Below are 17,425 nucleotides of genomic sequence, written 5' to 3' on the forward strand. Positions count from 1 at the left end.
CAGACCATGGAGTGATAAAAATGTGGAGCCTGAGAGCCTAATTCTCCTCTCACTGATACAACCACAGGTTGTACCTCTCTTGTCCAGCATCCTCAAGATCTCACTGATCCTGAACCAGGGAATTTGCTAGCTCGGGGCAGGTCGATGCCAGCCCCTTTGCTGCCACTGGCTGTGGAGCTGCACTCTAGCAGCAGCAGAGGGACAAGCATTGACTGAGCAGGAACTGGCCTGCAAGGTGGAGTGCTCGGGGAAGAAGCAGGATAGCTGCAGAGCTCTGCACCTGGGGTCTAGGAGCACAGCCCCGCAGGAGCACAGCAAGCCCTGGGGCTACCAAGCTGTGCTCCGAGCCCCTGTGGCTGGCTGCAGGGCTGCATTCACAGTCTCCAGCCACTGGGCTGCACTTCTGGCCCTGGCCATAGGGTTCTGTAGCCACCCTGTCTGTTCTCCTGAGCATCTCTCCTCCCATCCCTCCACCCCTTCCCATCCCTCCCACAGCTTGAATGCGTCTCTGGAAGCTCTGCAACAGCAGGAGAGGAGCTGCTGATTGCAAGCTTGGCTTTTCCCCCAGAAGTGCTCAGGTCAGGAGCATCCATGGGAATGCTGGACCCCAGATGTTGCTGGATTATAGAGGTCTGACCTGTACTTTGGAAAGCAAGGGGGCAGACTATCTGCTGCTGTAAATGACATGAGGATTTGCCAGAGTGGAGCTGTGTCAGGCTCTATGAGTTGTAGCTAGAAAGTCTCCCATTGAATTCAACAGGGCAGGCAGTGAGAGGAGAAGATGACAGGGATGAAGTAAGCAGATGCCACAGGAGCTGGAGGTCGAAGAATAGAATAAAATCATCCCATGGAGTGTTTTGAATACTAGTGGGATAAGCTTGAACTGGATGTGATGTCTGATAAGCAGTCAGCGAAGTAGACACATCCTTCAGTTCCTGTCCCCAGATAGACTAAAATGCTACTTGACATGTTGGGTTTTGTTTAAATATATCTCTCAGTGCACTGCATAGGATAAATCCATAATTGTGATAGTGCTACCTTCACCTTAAATCCTTTTAGAAAGCATATTCCTCGACCTGGATAAATAACAACCTCAAGGAATTAAATAGTCTCGTATGTTTTTTCATTAAAAAATGAGTTATGTCATTGGTTGTCTATAAGTTGCCAAGCTAATGTTCGCCAAGTAATTTTAAAATATTTTTGTAGGTTGTTTCCAGTTAATTAGAGGAGGCCTTGTGCAAACACTTCCAAGCATTTCTTGTTCCTCTAGTTACAGATTATGAGACAAAAAAGATTTCACTATTGAAACAGTGAACTCCCATTTAAAGCTACTAAAGCTTAATTTAATTAAAAAAAACCTGCGAGTGGTTTTGCCACTAATTTTGCTCTTAAAAAATCCTCCTCGGTGAGTGCAAAATCTATTTTGATGTAGATTGAAAGAAGCAAATTGAAAGCTCTTTATGTGGTACAATTCAAAGACTGAGATCGCTGTCATGATTACTGGCATGAAGCTGTGTAAATACCTGTTAAAATGAAAGCCACGCGCACATCTGAGAGTCATGTCTAGCTCAGATTCCAAGGCTGATTATATCACATAACTAAAAGATTGGGTAGGTACATTCTGCGCTTGTCTGTTTTGTCGAGGGAGTGAGGAAAGTGATCCATATTTGATCTTTGGAAAGCAGAACCAAGATGTTACAGTGAGCATGAGTTAGCTCAGTGCCAATTATTAGCCTTTTGGATTTGTGGTAGGCTTTTCTAAGTGATGATGCTGGTGAAAATACTCCTGACATTAACTTTCTGATCAATTTTTAATTACTAAGGGCCAGATTTTCATGCTCTAAGATGCAGACTGAGGCTTACTGAGGTAAAGTGCCCCAGCCAGTGGTACATAACTCCAGTTGGTGTCATCAGATGGGCATCTAGCCAGGCTGGGGGCTTTAGAACATCCCAGTAGGTTGCTGTCTGCTCACTTGGGGTGTCTAAATATCTTTGAAAATCTGGCCCCAGTTATAGGTTCCATAGCCCTCTCACATCTCTAAAGAATATTTGAGGGTTCCACTTTGCCTTCCATGCCTTATGCATGGCCTTGCGGACAAGGCGTCAAAGGACTTTTCTTAACTCTGCCATGAATTCATAGCGTGGCCTTGGGCAAATCACGTAGCCTCCCTCAATTACTCCATGTGTAAATGGCATTACTAATATCTATCTGGCTTGCAACTTTAAGATTAAATAATCGGTGGTGTTGTTATTGAAACACTGGGGCTACATCTAAACTACAGAGATGTTTTGAAAGAAACTGTTCCGAAAGATCTCTTCTGAAGAACTTCTTCTGAAAGAGCGCATCCACACATAAACAAGTGGATCAAAAGAGCGATCTGCTCTTTGTAAAGAGAGCATCTGCACACCCCCGCTCTTTTGAAAGAACAGGCCAGGGATTGAAAATGAGGGCTGTTCTTTCAAAAGAAGGGCCCTGTGAAGTGTCTACACACATTTTCTTTCAAAAGAAGCTTTCAAAAGGGGGCGCTCTTCCTGAAGCAGGAAAGGAAGAGTGATTTCGAAAGGAGCACCGCATTCTTCCGATTTACTTTTGAAAGAATTCTTTTTGTATGTAGACGCTCCATGGGCTCTTTCAAAAGAGCCCCATTCTTTGGAAGAAATCTTTCGAAAGAACTTAGCGTAGATGCAGCCTGGAAAATTGGTGGATATCAGCCTTAGATTAAATCTTTATAAATAAATATCCAAGTGATAGGATGTTTGGTTTACAAGTCAGGCTATTTTTCTGTAAAATCTCAAAAAATGCTACAATCTGACTTACTATGCTGCTTTAGGTTGGTTTCTTGCATTTTTGGAATGCTGCTTTTTACCATGAACTGGGATATTAAGGCATTAAGAACCATGACATTGTAGGGTCACAGTGACTATATTTCTTTAGTGAAGCTGAATCTTTCTTAATGCTTATTTGTGTTAAAGCCTATCTAATTATGCTCTGTGTGATGCTGTTTGCCCTCAAATCATTTATAACTGTAAACTGACTCACATACAAAATATAAGGGACATGGACTGAATATATGTTCCTGTTGGCGTCTATTTGTAAGCGTTATATTTAGAATGATTGTTGTTATGCCAATGGGGTATTCAGGTTTGTGCTTTCTGCTGTCCCTTCTGAGGCCAGCTCAGATACTTAATGAAGTTCAATTCTGGATTTATTCAAATCAGTACTGAAAAGATTTTTGAAAAATGCCTGCTAACCCTTTCCATTAATATACAAGTTTTTTAATGGTGCTCTGACTCAGGGTGGATCAAATCAATTAATTTTTAAAAGATTTTTTTAAAGAAAATTGAATCAATTTTTTTGGAATAAAGCTATGTAAAAGTAAGATTGACATTGGTTGTTACAATGTTAAGGATTAACCTTCTGCTACATCTACCAACATAATTTAAATGAAGTAAAAATATTATTCTCTCTTCCTGTGAAAATCGCAGCCAAGAAGAACCGTTAGTTGCAGTATCTGCAGACACGTAGGTAAATAATGTGTCCAGCACCTTGCTAGGGGCTAACCCTAGTAAACTTTGTCCAGGCCACGAGCTGCTTACTGCCCCCTCCTGATGTATGCACACAAGCGCTAATGGTGATGTAATTTATGTTGCTTGTAGGGTGGACTATTGATATAGCCTTATGCAACAAAAGTTAGACATTGGAGAGGAATCAGTGTCGTTGTTAATCATCTTGTTTGCTTTTTCTCTTATTTAACATCTTGTGAGTACCACTGATGCAGTATTGACTTCTGAAGATGAATCCTATCAGTCATAGTGATTTGTGGCATTCCATCCTAGCCCAAGTTTTCTATGGTGCATCATCTATCATCTGTTTAGATTTTAAGTTCTTCACAGCAGAGTCCTTCTCAGTGCTTTTTTCCCTAGAAAAAAAGGTGCCGGAACACAAGTCTGAGGATTCCTCATAAGGGTTCTGGTGTTCAATTTTAATACGTTGATCCCCTCACTACTGCGTGGTGGCAGGGGCTCCTGTCCAAGTCCCCACACTGTTGCGGAACCAGCGGTGAACATTTTTCTGGTGTTCTAACAGAAACAAGGTGCTGGAACTCCATTCTGGTGCATTCCACCATAAAAAAGCCCTGGTCCGTCTCAGCCTACCTGTCTGCAAAGCAGGCAGCATGCTGTTGACGCTGTAGAAATAAAAACAACAGTTCTTTACTTACAGAGTCTCCTCTGAGCACCAACCAACCAGAGTATCTGCCCATATTAGGTGGCGTGGTCTGGCAAGCACAATGGTTTGTTTTCTGCAGAGTCTCTCTGTTTCCTTCAGTTCCAGTGTGTGGGCTTCACAGTCCTCTGAGTTTCTGGCTTAAACTCAAAGCAAAACTATGGTTTCGTTTTACCTGGCTGTGTATTGAAACTATTTGAAACCACAAATTTCACATGGTTTTCAGTGTGAAGCCATAATTGGCCCATGGTTTCTTGACTGGGTGCTTGTGCTTGACCTGAAACCCCCAACAAGACACAGTTTGCTTGGTTATAAGTTTTGCTGCAGCTTTTCCCCTGTGCTTTGAGTATTTCTTAAATTTCCTTCAATCTTAAGAAACTTCATTGGCTCCCTGTAAAGCTTTGATGGATAACCTGCAGCCCATGGATTGCATCTGGCCTGTTGGCATTCTGTGTGGCCTGCGAGACGTTTTGTTTACCGTTGCCCACGTAGTGTTGCTAGATGACCCTTGTTTCCACCCATAGTTTTTTTCCTACCAGTATTATGAGGGTGATGCGCGTGTAAAGCAAGGGAACGTGTCGTGAGGTGCGTGTTGATGATTTCAGATGGCCTTTACGGCGAGAGCCATGCACTCTCTCTTCATCCAGTCAAAGTGCTGCTACAGTTCAATCAGCACACCCCACAGATTTTAGGTACACAAGCATAGTTAGCTAAACTACCCTATCCCAGGAGACTGTCTTGGCTATGACAGTCTCTCGGCCGACAGAGATGGAGGAGGGCCACTCAACAGCCAAGGTTGCTCGTTGCTGCTGTAAAACAAACCCACCAGTTTCGTAATTTGTTCCTTGAGGTAATGCGTGGTCTTGCTGATCGTTGCTTTGCATAGATCTGCTCTTAGTAGGTTCCTGGTTAGTCTTGCTTTTTTCTTTGGTTAATTCTTAATGAAGCAGAATATTGTCTCAACTGCAATGCATGGAAATTTTGCTACTAAATTTTCAAAATATGCTCTCCACATCTCCCTTCCCAGTCATTCCTTTAAATTGTATTCTCTTTATCTCTTTCACTGCAAAGTTGTTGGTGTGTTTCCTGTCTTTTAGACTCTGTTGAAAACATGTTGAAGCCATCAGTGGCCTGGTCTACACTAGAGAACAAAGTCGATCCCAGCTAGAATCAACATATCAGGATCGATTTTGTTCCTTAGTGTAGATTGAGGCTCTTCAGGCTGACATCCCTTACACCACACCATAGTGATGTCCCTTACCCCATGCCAAACCCAGAAAGATCAATTTTGGAGCATCTTTACAGACATGGCAAAATCAAACTCTGAAGGATTGATTGTGGCACGTCAGATGCCTGGTAAGTATAGACATACCCAGTGACATACCACATTCTCTGTATGATCTTCCCTTCCGTTTAGTTTGCATCGGTTGGTTGAGTTCCTTAACGTTGCTATTTATTTCTTAAACCCCACTTTTCTCTGGCTAATTTGGCATATTAAGTATATATTATTTAAATTATTTTCATTAGTAATGGACATTTGCTTTTTCCTGTGCTCCTTTCCATCCTACTTGCTGGGTTTAAGCACTTAACAGCCACCTCTGAGAGCAGCCCTTCATCTGATCCCTTTTTGTTTGTTGCATACAACCAATTTGACTTTTTACACCATATCCTTAAAACATAGCCTCACAAGCCACTTCACTGAAAAATGCAGCAAGAAAGTTGTACACGAAGGAGAGGAGTAGGAGGAACTCAGCGTTCAAATCTAAATTAGTATGAAGTGTGGGATGGAAGTTTAAATAAAAAGAGATAATAATTGGAGCTTGGTTGTTTCTTTCCACGTTACTCTGAAAAGGAATCTTTTGATAACTTTCTACAACTTTACAAAATGTTATATCTACTGCTGGCTCTTTACTAAAGTGGTGCATAGGTTAAAATTAACCATGCAAGTGAACAGTTGGGTGGTGTTTGCTTTTGCCATTTTTTTTTTTTTTTTTACATCTGCCCAGAAATGGGTAACATGCAAATGTTCCTCTGTGGTTTAAACAAATAAGTCATGAAGCCTAAAAAAGGAAAGAAGTTTGTGCTTTCTGTGTACAGTCTTTCCTTTCAGATAAATCTTTTGTGGCTGTTTGTGCCTGTGTGACTGGGGATTGGCTTTTACCTTAAACAACAGCATGAGCGTTAGGGCAGGGGAGATGTTTTTAAAATTGTGTTGTTGTTTTTGCTGGGTAGATAGCAGCAGCTAACATCAATTGTATGAAAATGAGCTAGGGCTAGAGAAATAAGACAATAAGCAAAGAGGCTATTACACTAAGGAATTTGTTATTTAAAGCACCACCAGAGCTTTGCTCTTTAAAGAGACACGACCTAACTAACATCTAGTTAATTTTAGAAAACTTGAAGTGAGGGTAGTGTCGGGTATTTTGATCATCCCTGAGTTCGCCTACCAATCTTGGTTTTACAAATACATTTCCTGTTGTCTTTTTTTAATGTTGTTCTCTCCCCTCTTGCTGTGTGATACATCCGAATAAACGGGGAACTGACTTGCGGGAGAAACAGGGCAGTGGGCTCTGTGTAAAGTTCTGTCCAGCAAACAAACTCAAAAAGCAAGAAAAGCAGTTACAGCTATTGTGACTGTTACAAGTAACAATTATTTACGACAAAAGGTGAAGACAGAGGCAGCCATGTTCCTTTAGAGGCCATTGTTATAGGTTGCTGAGCAACACACGCTATTGAGTGGTCAACCCTTCTTTGCCACTCTTGATAGCCAGGACTTTCCTTTGGGTGTCTGAAATTAGGCTTGTGGAGAAACTGTCAGGAGACAGCCTGATGTTTCATGGCAGCCTAATGAGCACAGCTGACCTTGATAGAAGTTTTCTGATTGTTTGAGTTGATTGGCCATAGGTCGTGGGTGTCCAACCTTTTGGCTTGCCTGGGCCGCAATGAATGAAGAGGAATTGTCTTGGGCCGCATATAAAGTATATAATATAGTTAATGTATATAAATCACATAATAATGTTAAAAGTTTACGATCTTGTGGGGCCGCATTACTAGCTGTCCAGGGCCGCACATGGGCCGCGGGTTGGACATGCCTGCCGTAGGTGGTAGGTTTCTTCCATGTGGTAAGGGCTGCTCTGCATCAACTCCAGCTATTCTTCTCATCCTGATGGAGTACCAGAATCAATGGGAGAACACTCAGAGTTCAATTTATTGTGTCTAAGCAGACGTGATAAATCAGGAGCTGTTGGATTGATGACTGCCGTGTCAGTCTACCATGTAAGCACAGTAGCAGCAGCTGCCCCTGGATTGCTCAGTGTGTTCTTTGCCTGCATCTGTGCTCGGTCCTGTCCCAGCATCCTGCTCCCTTCTGGCTTCTGATCACTAGCTTTGACCCTCAGTTGTGATTCAGGTTAATGCTTTGGCTCTGGACCGTGGCTGTGCCCTTCTGACTAAAACTTCTGCTTTGGCTTTGTTTTCTGATCCCAGCTCTGACCTCTGGCTTTGCGATAGGACTCCATCCCAGTTGGATTCAAGTCTGTTAAGGCTAACTGTTGCTCCAGGCATTAGGCAAGACCACCCCAACTTAGTCACTGAAAGAAACTTCGGTAGAACCACGTTCCTTCATAAGATGTGGTTCTCTTGAAGTCAGAACCCTTTTGCTAAACTGGGTTGGTTTCACTGGAATTTTGTTTGAAAATCTGAATATTTTGAAATCAGAATCAACTTACTTACATATGCAGTGGTTTATGTACAAGCTTTTTTCCTCTAATCCAGGGGTTTGTTTATTTTTGCAGCTGATTGTGCACTGACTTCTTATGACATCTACAGATGGTGTGGGGAAGACTGTATGAGTCAAAGGAGACTGGAAACAGGACAGAGCATTTCATGGGGCGTAAGAAACTGAAAGCCAACACACGCTCTCCAGAACATGCAGAAATATGTGAGAGAGATAACAGTATTAGTGCCTAGCATATATACAGTCCGCAATACGAAAATGCCTGATCCTGCTCACACTGAAGAATGGCCATTAACTTCAGTAGTAGCTGGATTGGGTCCATACCTTACCTAATGGGGACAGATCAGTATTCTGATGTTCCTTAATTCCTGTGAGCATCTTCTGGTTAATTGGAATACAACAGCATTGCCATCTAGGCTTGAATTCACTCTCCTCTTGTTTACATCACAATAGGTAGAAATTAGAGTTCTTCCTATCTTGTTTTTCTCCAGATCCAGAGTCAGTCCACTGGTGTTTTTTGTTGTCATTTCTATAGTTAGGCTGGAAGCACTAAATATTTTGGCTGCCCAATGCCAGAAATAACTAGCTGGAATAAAGTGTTAATAAAGTGATGGCTGTGGGCATGAGTCGTAGACCCAGTGGCCTTTGAGAGAAGAGAAATGGCATTGCTGTAGCAGTGACAATGCGTATTGTAAGACACATCCCAAGGTCCCCTGACTCAGATGGCAGACATTCCCCTACATCCATTCATCATCTGATGCACTTGGATTCATGTGGATCCCAGGAGGTATTCAGGGCCTGGATCCATGACTTGTAAACCCTACCCCAGTGCTCACTGGAGCATCTAAGGAGAAATCTCTGTGAGGAGACTCTATGGAAATTTCCTCCTCAGTGTCTCCTCGCAGGAGCGAGTGATTGGGCCCATCATTTTTAGATAACCTTCTCAAGCTCCCACTCAAGTCTTGAGAGTAAGGACATGAGGCTTTATTTTAGTATATGTAAGTCACTCACACAGACACATTCGTTTCCATCGGTTGCATGTTTTCCTCTGGAATTTGTTTCAGAGGATTTTCACTTTTGTCTTACTCGTACTCAAGGCAGTTCTACACTAGGTTAGAAAGTTGACCGAAAATAGGCAGCTCCAGCTACAAGAATAGCATAGGTCAGAGGTCAGCAACCTGCAGCTCTTTAAGGAGCCACTTGCGGCTCTGAGCACTGCCACTCCTGACTCCTCATATGGCTCCCTGCACTGCCCCGGCTGAAATAATGGAAATAAATTGAATTGGTTTAACGGCCAGCAGGCTGATGGCAGGTATCCAACCATTAATTTAGTTCCATTATTTCAGCACGGACAGGGCAGGGGGTCACCCATGCGGCACGTGGGGGAAGTGAGCAGTGGGAGAGGTGGCCAAGTCTGCCCCTGCCAGAGCCATGCAGCCACACTAAGAAGGAGGGAAAGGCAGGGGGAGGTTTCCTGGGAGCTGAGGGCAGCTTCCCTCCCCCCAGGGCCATCTCCTCCTCCTGGTCAGCATGGTGCCCCACAGTTCCTCCTCGCTTCGCGGTCGTGGCTCCTTGCTATTTCGTCTGGCAGCCGCCTAAGCCTGGAGCCGTGTCCTAGTGCAAGCTTAGCTCCCCCGGGACCAAGACCAGCTCCCAGCCTGGCCTCAGGACCTGGTGAGTCTGGCACCAGTGCTGCTGGGTGGTGAGTTGCTGGAAAAGTTACAGGCACTTTCTGGCCTGAGAAGCTGTGGGAGGAGAGTGGGGAGACCAAGAGCACATGTGGGGAGAGAGCAGCAGGTGGGCACGTAAGATCCAGGTTCAGTGGGCAGGTTGGGGCAGGGAAGCTCAGGCAGGTTAAGGTTGGTGATGGGCAGGGGACGGTTTGGCACTGAGTGGTTAAATCTGAGATGGGGGTTGGTTTGGGGCTGAGAGGAGTTAAGCTTGGGGGTAGGGGGTAGGTTTGCAGGATGTGGTGGTAAAGCTTGGGAATAGGGGATCAGATTTCGGGGGCTGAGGTAGGTAAAGCCTGGGGATGGAGGTAACAACTTTGTAACAGGTAGAAATCATTGTGGGTGCACTTTTCTTAAACAGGGGTTACAAAAAGTCGGGTTTGACAATATTTACTAAGGACTGTCGCATATTCACGTGTATTGCAGTTCTTGAGTTATTGATTTTGTAACTGAATTGGAAAAAATGGCCCTTCTCGCTATTTTGGTTGCAAACCTCTGTCATAGCTGGAGTCAACATAGCTTAGGTCAACTTTTTCTGCCATCTCCACAGCAAAAGGTTGATGAGAGAAATTCTCCCACCGACTTCCCTTACTCTGAGGAGTGCCAGGGTCAATGAGGACTCCCTGAATGATTGATTTAGCCCATCCCTATTAGATGGTATATACTAAGTCAAATCCCATAAGATAGACCTGCAAAGTGTCAATCGTCCCATAAACATAGATGTGCCTTGAGTCATGTTTAGTGTAGCTAGTGTGAGTTAGCATAGGAAGGTTTTCTTTCTGAGAATAGATGCACCTATCTCTACATTAAGCAGAAATGTCAAATACGAGCAATTCAGTTTCTTGGAAAAGACCAAATCCTAAGTTCCTCAGGACATTCTCAGCTTTAAGCACTCACAGACATCAAACAATAAAAACACAGCAAAGAATTCAAATGATGGCCCTGCCCCATGAACCTCCCAGTTCCAGTGGGTACATGCTGAACATGACTCTTCCCGCTGAAGATTGAGAACTCATATACTTAATGTTAAGAACATGCTTAAGGTCTGTCTGAAATTGAGGTCTTCATTTTGACAACAAGTTTGCTGGCTACATGGCTTCTTTGGTACTCACAGAAAACTGCTGTCAACCAAAAATGAGTCATTTCTCTTCAGTTTTGTGACTGGGTTGTAGACTCCTGAATTTGTTCTCCTTTTAAAATAGGGTTAACTCTGTTGACGCTTAAGGATCATAGAATTCATGTTTTGTTTTTTTCTGTACTCGAGACAGCCCTTTTCTCATATCACTTTTTCAGTGAGCAAAGTTGGTTGCAATGAACTTCCTCTTGTAGTCACTGGTGAGCTCTTTTTATGGTGCATTCTATGCATTTTGCAGGTTGTGTCTGCATTTCGTTGTTGTTAACATGAAGCTACCAGTACCACAGTACAACGAGCTGTAGTACTTGATTAGCACAGCTTCCAATTCCGTGGCCAGAATTGAAACAAGATCAAATTACAACAGTAAATCCTTGGTGAATTATTGGAACTAATGACCCTATGTTTTCAAAAGTAACTGCTGATTTTTTTCGCACGCTCAGCTTGAGACACCTAAATGGACCTGATTTTTGTTAGAAAAACAGAAGTGCCCTGAAAGATTAGTCAGTTTTGAAAACATGGGTCATCATTTCTAAACATACAGTTGCACCAAAGAGAAATCTATTGAGAAGAAATTCCTGTGTGTGTGTAAATCAGGAAGAGGGATGGGAAAAGAGGCAAGTGACTTTTTTTTTTTTTATAATCTATTATAACAAAGTTCTTTTTCTTATTTTTGTTTTGATCTGCTCAGAAAGACTGATGCAAGAGGTTTTTGTGGTTTCAAGTAAATGGGCTTGCAGTGTAAAAATCTTTGCACGATGCTTCAGTTAGTATCTTGTATTAAGATTTTTTTTAAAAATGCAAATACATGTCATATGTACTTGCTGTTTTTCATCCACTGGAGACAGGGTGGCCATAGGAGGATGCAGTGTTGCATTATTAGAACTGTACACCATATAATATTATGTGGAACAAACTGGCATTTGAATGAGATGGCACTTGTAGAAGAGCGTATTGGAACCACATTGTTCCCTCATCTAATCTATGGTAGGAGCCTTAGTTACAACTTAGATGTATTTTTGCTGATCATATTTCACCCCAATGACATCAGAGGAGTTGCTCACAGTGAATATTAGGCACCTCCACGAATCTGTGCCAAATTGGGACTTTTGATTGTGTAAAACTAAGGCGTTAATTTGTTTTGTTCGTCAAGGGTCTAGGCCAGGTCTACACTAGGAGATGAAATTGATTTTAGATACAAAAATGCAGCTACCAGAAGTGCATAGCTGGAGTCGATGTATCTAAAATCAATTTTTGCTGCCATCCCCACAGTTTCTCCCATCGATTTTTCCCTTCCTCCTCTCAACTTCCAGGAGTATGAGGGTCAGTGGCGGTGCCATGACAGTTTGATTTAGTGCCATCCCATTAGGCATGCTAAACTGAACCCCGGAAGATTGACCGCCAGCACATTGATCCTAGCTGTACTCCTAGTTTGTTTTGAATGCTCTGCTGTCCAAGTGTCTGCGCACAGGTAATAAAGTCTTGAGATAGACAAATACATCACCACAAAGCTTTTTGCAGGATCAGATGTTCACAGCAGCATAATTCCCATACTAAGCCGATGTTAAGTAATAAAATTATAGCCTAAGTATGGGGTGGCTGTGTATTCTGTATGCAGCCTCTAGATTATTATTTGCACAGGGTGGTGAGGTCCCCTGGAAGAAGAGTGTGAAAATGAAGGGCAGTCGTACTTTCTGCTGCTGAAACAGAATTTGCTCAGTCAGTCATGAGACAATTGCAGTAATGAAGAAGAAGCACACAAAAATGTCACCATGTGATGTGCAGATACCCACAGTTTATTGTGGTGGTTTTTAGGAGCTTTGGATGGAAAAGCTGGGAAAATCCTGACTTGTGTCAAGGAGCAAAACTTGGGGGGTATATTGTTAAATTCAGAGGCGAATCTGACTGAAAGAGTCTGCTATATTGGGGATATCAGACTCAGTCTGCAGGGTGAGTCACATAGGAAAATGCCAGCAACATAAGACTTGCACACAGTCATTTGCCTGCTGATTAGTACAGTATTAGCAGCTAATTTATCTGACACAATACAGCCTAAGACTTTGCTTTAAAAGCCACTGTTTAAAATAGACACATCCTCCCTTCATGAGGGAGCTCCCAGCCACTCTGCCTGCCAACAGATGGACATCCAGAATTTGGTGCCCTTCCCTCTCTCCTCCCCAGCTTCCTCACTCACCATGCCAGCAAATGGCTGAGAGCATCAGTGACTATGCTTTAAAAAACAATAACAGCTGCTATGCTGGATGATTAAGTAAAACCTGGGCTGCCGGGGGAGCATGGTCTGGTTTCCCAGGCTGGAATATGTGACTGTAGGACTAATCTCCCTGTGAGAGGGACAGGAAGCCTTGCTGATTACTCTTAGTACTTGCAGTGCAATGCTTATGACTGCACTCTCTGTGGGGCAGTGACTGTTTTTTGTACAGCACCAAGCACAGTGGGGTTCTGAGCCATGCCAGACCATTATGGTACAAAGAATAATAATAATAGTAGCATATGGCTCTGTGCTCATCAGAGACTAATCACTCTCTCCCCTACCCCCGCACCCCAGGTCAGGTAAACATGGGTAGCTCTATTTTATGGAGGTGGCAGTTGGGCACAGAAAGTGCTGGTGACTTTCTCCAGGCCACACAGGGAGTCAGTGTTAGAGCTAGAATGACTACCAGGCCCACTGATGGGGGAGAGGCAAAGGGGCAACAGCCCCCAGGCCCAGAGCTACAAGAGGGCCGAGACCCCCAGCGGCAGCAGCAGGAGCCCCGGGCTCTTTAAATCACTTCTGGAGTGCTGTGCCTCTCCATGCATCGCTGAGGGCTGGGGCAAGGCAGAGAGGGTTAGCTGCTCCCAGCCCCACCCTTTTAACCAAGACCCTGCCCTTTCCAGGGTGTGGAGCGGCACCCCCTTGCCTTGCCCAAGGACCTGGCCAGGCTCTAAGCCCTGTTGAGAATGACAACCAAGTTGTTGCTGACCGCCAGACTCATACACATAGTACTCAGAGGCACTGAGACCTCATACTAGGGTGAGTGAAGTCTCTGCTTTACAGGCTTGGCTGAGAGCCAGCTGGCCTTCAGCCCACGTGGTGGAGTGCAGGGCTTTAGCCCCTATGATCAAAGGTTCAATCCCTGGTGCCAGCAAACTGGGTTTGTTGGCATTACAATTGGTGTATTGGCTGGAAGAACTGCCGGAAGGTCTCCCAAGCTATGGGATGTGCTTCTTCAGACCAGGGGCATTGAGACCTCCTGTGAAGGTGAGTGAAGTCTGCTCTACAGCCTTGACTGGGAGCCAGCTGGCCTTTAGCTCATGCGGTAGAGCACAGGGCTTTAGCCCTTATGATTACCTATTCAATCCGTGGTGCTGGCAACCCGGGTCTGTCGGCATTACACACAGAGCTCTTGTGCTTGAATGTTTGTGCAGGAGGGCTCTCCGGTGTGCGGTATCAACCTGGTGAGGAATAGAGGTCCCACTGGGAAATGTTTGGTGTAGATGGAGCAGTCCTGCCTCCCCCGATTCCCAGCTTCTCACCACAGTCAGTGTCTTTCTCTTCCCATAGTTGGGAACAAGAGCTGGTGTGGGAGGGGAGACAATTATATGCTCCTAGAATCCCTAAGGATCCATTTTGCTTTTCTCATTCTCACACACATGCATGAACATGTGCCCCTCACTACTCCGGAGAGGCTGTGTAAGGTAGCCTCTGAGGAATAGCTATAAAAAATACAGACAGGTGGTCAGTTTTAAGGGTTGTCGGGGGTTGTTGCTGGCTCCATGGCAGGCCAAAGACCACGGCCCTCACAGGGCGGGGTGTGTTAACTGAGCCCTTGCACAATTCTATCAGCTTACTTTTCTCTAATGTACATGTGGCCTCCCTGGATCTTTTACATCTTTCTCCAGTTAGTCACACAGCATTCTCCTTTCCTAAGTAGGCCCGACAGACGTAGCTATCTAGCCAGTCAGACTAGCCCTCTCCAGCACAATCGCAGGAAGTTATTCCAAGCCTCAGACAAATCCCATTCCTATCTCTGGAAGAGTAAAAGGTCAAAAAACACCAGGCTGCAGCCTTGCCAGCAATATCAGACAGAGCAGTTGCAGCAGCGACTGCAGGGCTGAACGGAGGGGAGCAAGTAGCAGGCAGTCATGTCCCAGGGAATGCCAGCCTTCTGCTCGCTCTCATCCTGACATGCCTGGACTCCAGATCCCCGAGGGTCACAGGCTCCCAGAGGACGTGAAGGTTTGTGAGGCTCAGAATGAACTATGGCAGCTGCATCCATCGAAGAGCAGCCTTGGGAGAGCAAAGAAGAAAACGTAACAGTCAAATTGCCAAAGCCGCTCTCTTCAAGCACCGGGCGGCCCCCTTGTCCCTCAGGACTCTTATTATTTTGTTGCCAAGCAAAGTAATATTGGCTCCCCGCCACATCCCTGTCCTCTCAGAGCGATCTGTAGTCTAGCTCTCTTAAAATGACTCCTGCTTAGTTTTTTACCCCTCAGTCGTGGCATCCTAGCAAAGCGATTCTACATCAGGGAAGTCTGTTGCAGTGGTTCTCATCTGAGGGTAAGTGTACTGTTGGGGGTACTCGGAGGTCTTCCAGGGGGTACATCAACTCATTAGATATTTGCCTAGTTTTACAACAGGCTGTCTTAAAAAACACTAGTAAAGTACTTCAGAAAGTAAAAACAATGGCGCTGTGGGACTTCGAGGAGAGAAGGGACAGGGAAGGGCAGGAGAGGAGATGAAGGGGAAGGTAGTGAGAGAGACGTTACAGAAAAGCAGAAACAAGAGCAGCAGTTCTGAAAATGATGGTGGAAAAACCCTGTTGGTTTGTTATCGACACTTCGGCACTTTCCTAAAGATGAACTCAAGTAACCATTCCACAAACACACATTTTTATCATCATGGCTGAGTACTGAGAATGGTGTAAATGTTTAAACAAAAAAACCAAAAAACAAAACAAAACCAAAAACAATTAATACCATGAGCTAAAAGGAGTGTCAATCAGCAAAGCTCCCCTTGACTTTAATTCTGCCCATCTGTACCAGTTGAGGATTTGGCCCTGTTTCAAATATTAGCATTGCGACAATTTGAGAAATGATATAAAGGAGCTATTACTATTCTCCCACCTTACATATATTTAACTCACTGCTGGGCACATTTAATTGTGGATTGTTCCCAACAGCTCGAGCTACAGTCTCTTAACTTTTCTTTCTAAAGCATTTAATTTTACACAGTTTTACTCCATCTGTGCTGGCAGAAGCCTGCCTAAAAAAAACCTTAGCAAGTAGCATGAGTGCCCACCCCTCATCACACACCTGCTGGGGATTATAGTTATGTCCTCTTGTAGTTTAGGAAACTGCATTTTTGCTGTGGCCAGAAGAGTCTGAGTGTGAAGGGAAGAACTACGAATTCCAAGGCAATAGGTTGAGTGAAGGATATGTTGGCTCACAGGGGGATTGTGACAGGAGCGTAACATATAAATTAGAAAGATAAAAGGAAATTCACAGTCCTAAGGAGGTTCAGTGTGCAATGTGCCAATTGTAATTGTTTTCCATTTCTGACCTATTATGTTCTGATGGTGAGGAAATGATTTAATATTTCTGAATTCCATGATCTCATCGTTTGGTAAAGCAAGGGAAGTTTGAGACTAACGTAATTTTAAACAAACAACAAATACGCCCTCGCTAGGATTTGATTTAGTCTTACGACTTTCCGTTACCTTAAAATCACGGTCCGTAAATGCACGCCAATATTAACAGGCGGTATTAAAAGACTTAACCTGTATGTAAATCACTTGTGTGAGTGAAGGGCTTATCCTGGCTTATCCAATCCAATGCCCACTTGTGGCAACAAAAAGAGCCCCTTTGATTTCCATGGGCTTTGGATCATGCTGTAAGTTCCAATTCCAATTTATTCTTTTAATATACATGCTAGTATACGACAGGTCAAAGGTGACATTGATACACTGAGAAACAAAGCACTTGTCTGTTGAATTTTGAATCCCGTGTTCCTTTTAAACACTTGAGCATGAAACTTCACACAGGCTCATCTCATGAGCATGAAAAGTTTAAGAAGCAGATGATTACGTAATACTTCAGATACTTGAGCCGACTTTGCCCATATGAAGAATGCATCTACAAATGGTACCTAAAATTCAAAGGCAAGTAGATTTTTTTCATATGGGGAATGAAACTGTGATTTTAAAAAACTTTATTTCCATTCATAACCCTGCTTGTTTGCCAGGTCCATATAATGCACAAAAGGAAGAAAAGAAAAGAAATAAAAAAACCACAACAATTCACAAGGAATTATTTAAAAAATAATTGTGCACATATAAAATCAAAAGTTGCATATAGAATTGTGTTTATATTTTGTATTAGATTTCTGTATTTTAAAATTTAAAAGGCAGATAAATGTTGATGTGTTATCCTTGCAAAACCTGTGAATGATCAGTGTGTTTCCGCAAACTAAATAGGGTCAAAAAGTAATTCTAACAAGAGGCCAAAAAAAAAAGTTTACCTCTCCAATGAAATATAAAATCAGAGAATAAATCAGAATAACTTTTAAAGAATAAGTGCTTAAAATTGTATAATTACTAATCAGA

The 17,425-nt window shown here is 43.6% G+C and overlaps 1 protein-coding gene across 3 annotated transcripts in view; it reads left to right on the plus strand.

Annotated features, from left to right (window-relative positions):
* Positions 1-17,425, plus strand: part of GAB3 (GRB2 associated binding protein 3) — a 113,777-nt gene that overhangs the window by 36,381 nt on the left and 59,971 nt on the right. Inside the window, exon 1 of one of the 3 annotated variants that reach the window (XM_075008021.1) lies at positions 15,243-15,381. The exons of the other annotated variants lie outside the window; for them this stretch is intronic. The gene's annotated coding sequence lies outside the window, so the exon portion shown is untranslated. Of the gene's footprint in view, positions 1-15,242; positions 15,382-17,425 lie in introns of those variants that run through there. 3 annotated transcript variants of the gene reach the window in all.

The sequence above is a fragment of the Carettochelys insculpta genome, chromosome 13 (assembly GCF_033958435.1).
Source record: "Carettochelys insculpta isolate YL-2023 chromosome 13, ASM3395843v1, whole genome shotgun sequence".
In the NCBI taxonomy this organism is placed as follows: domain Eukaryota; kingdom Metazoa; phylum Chordata; order Testudines; family Carettochelyidae; genus Carettochelys; species Carettochelys insculpta.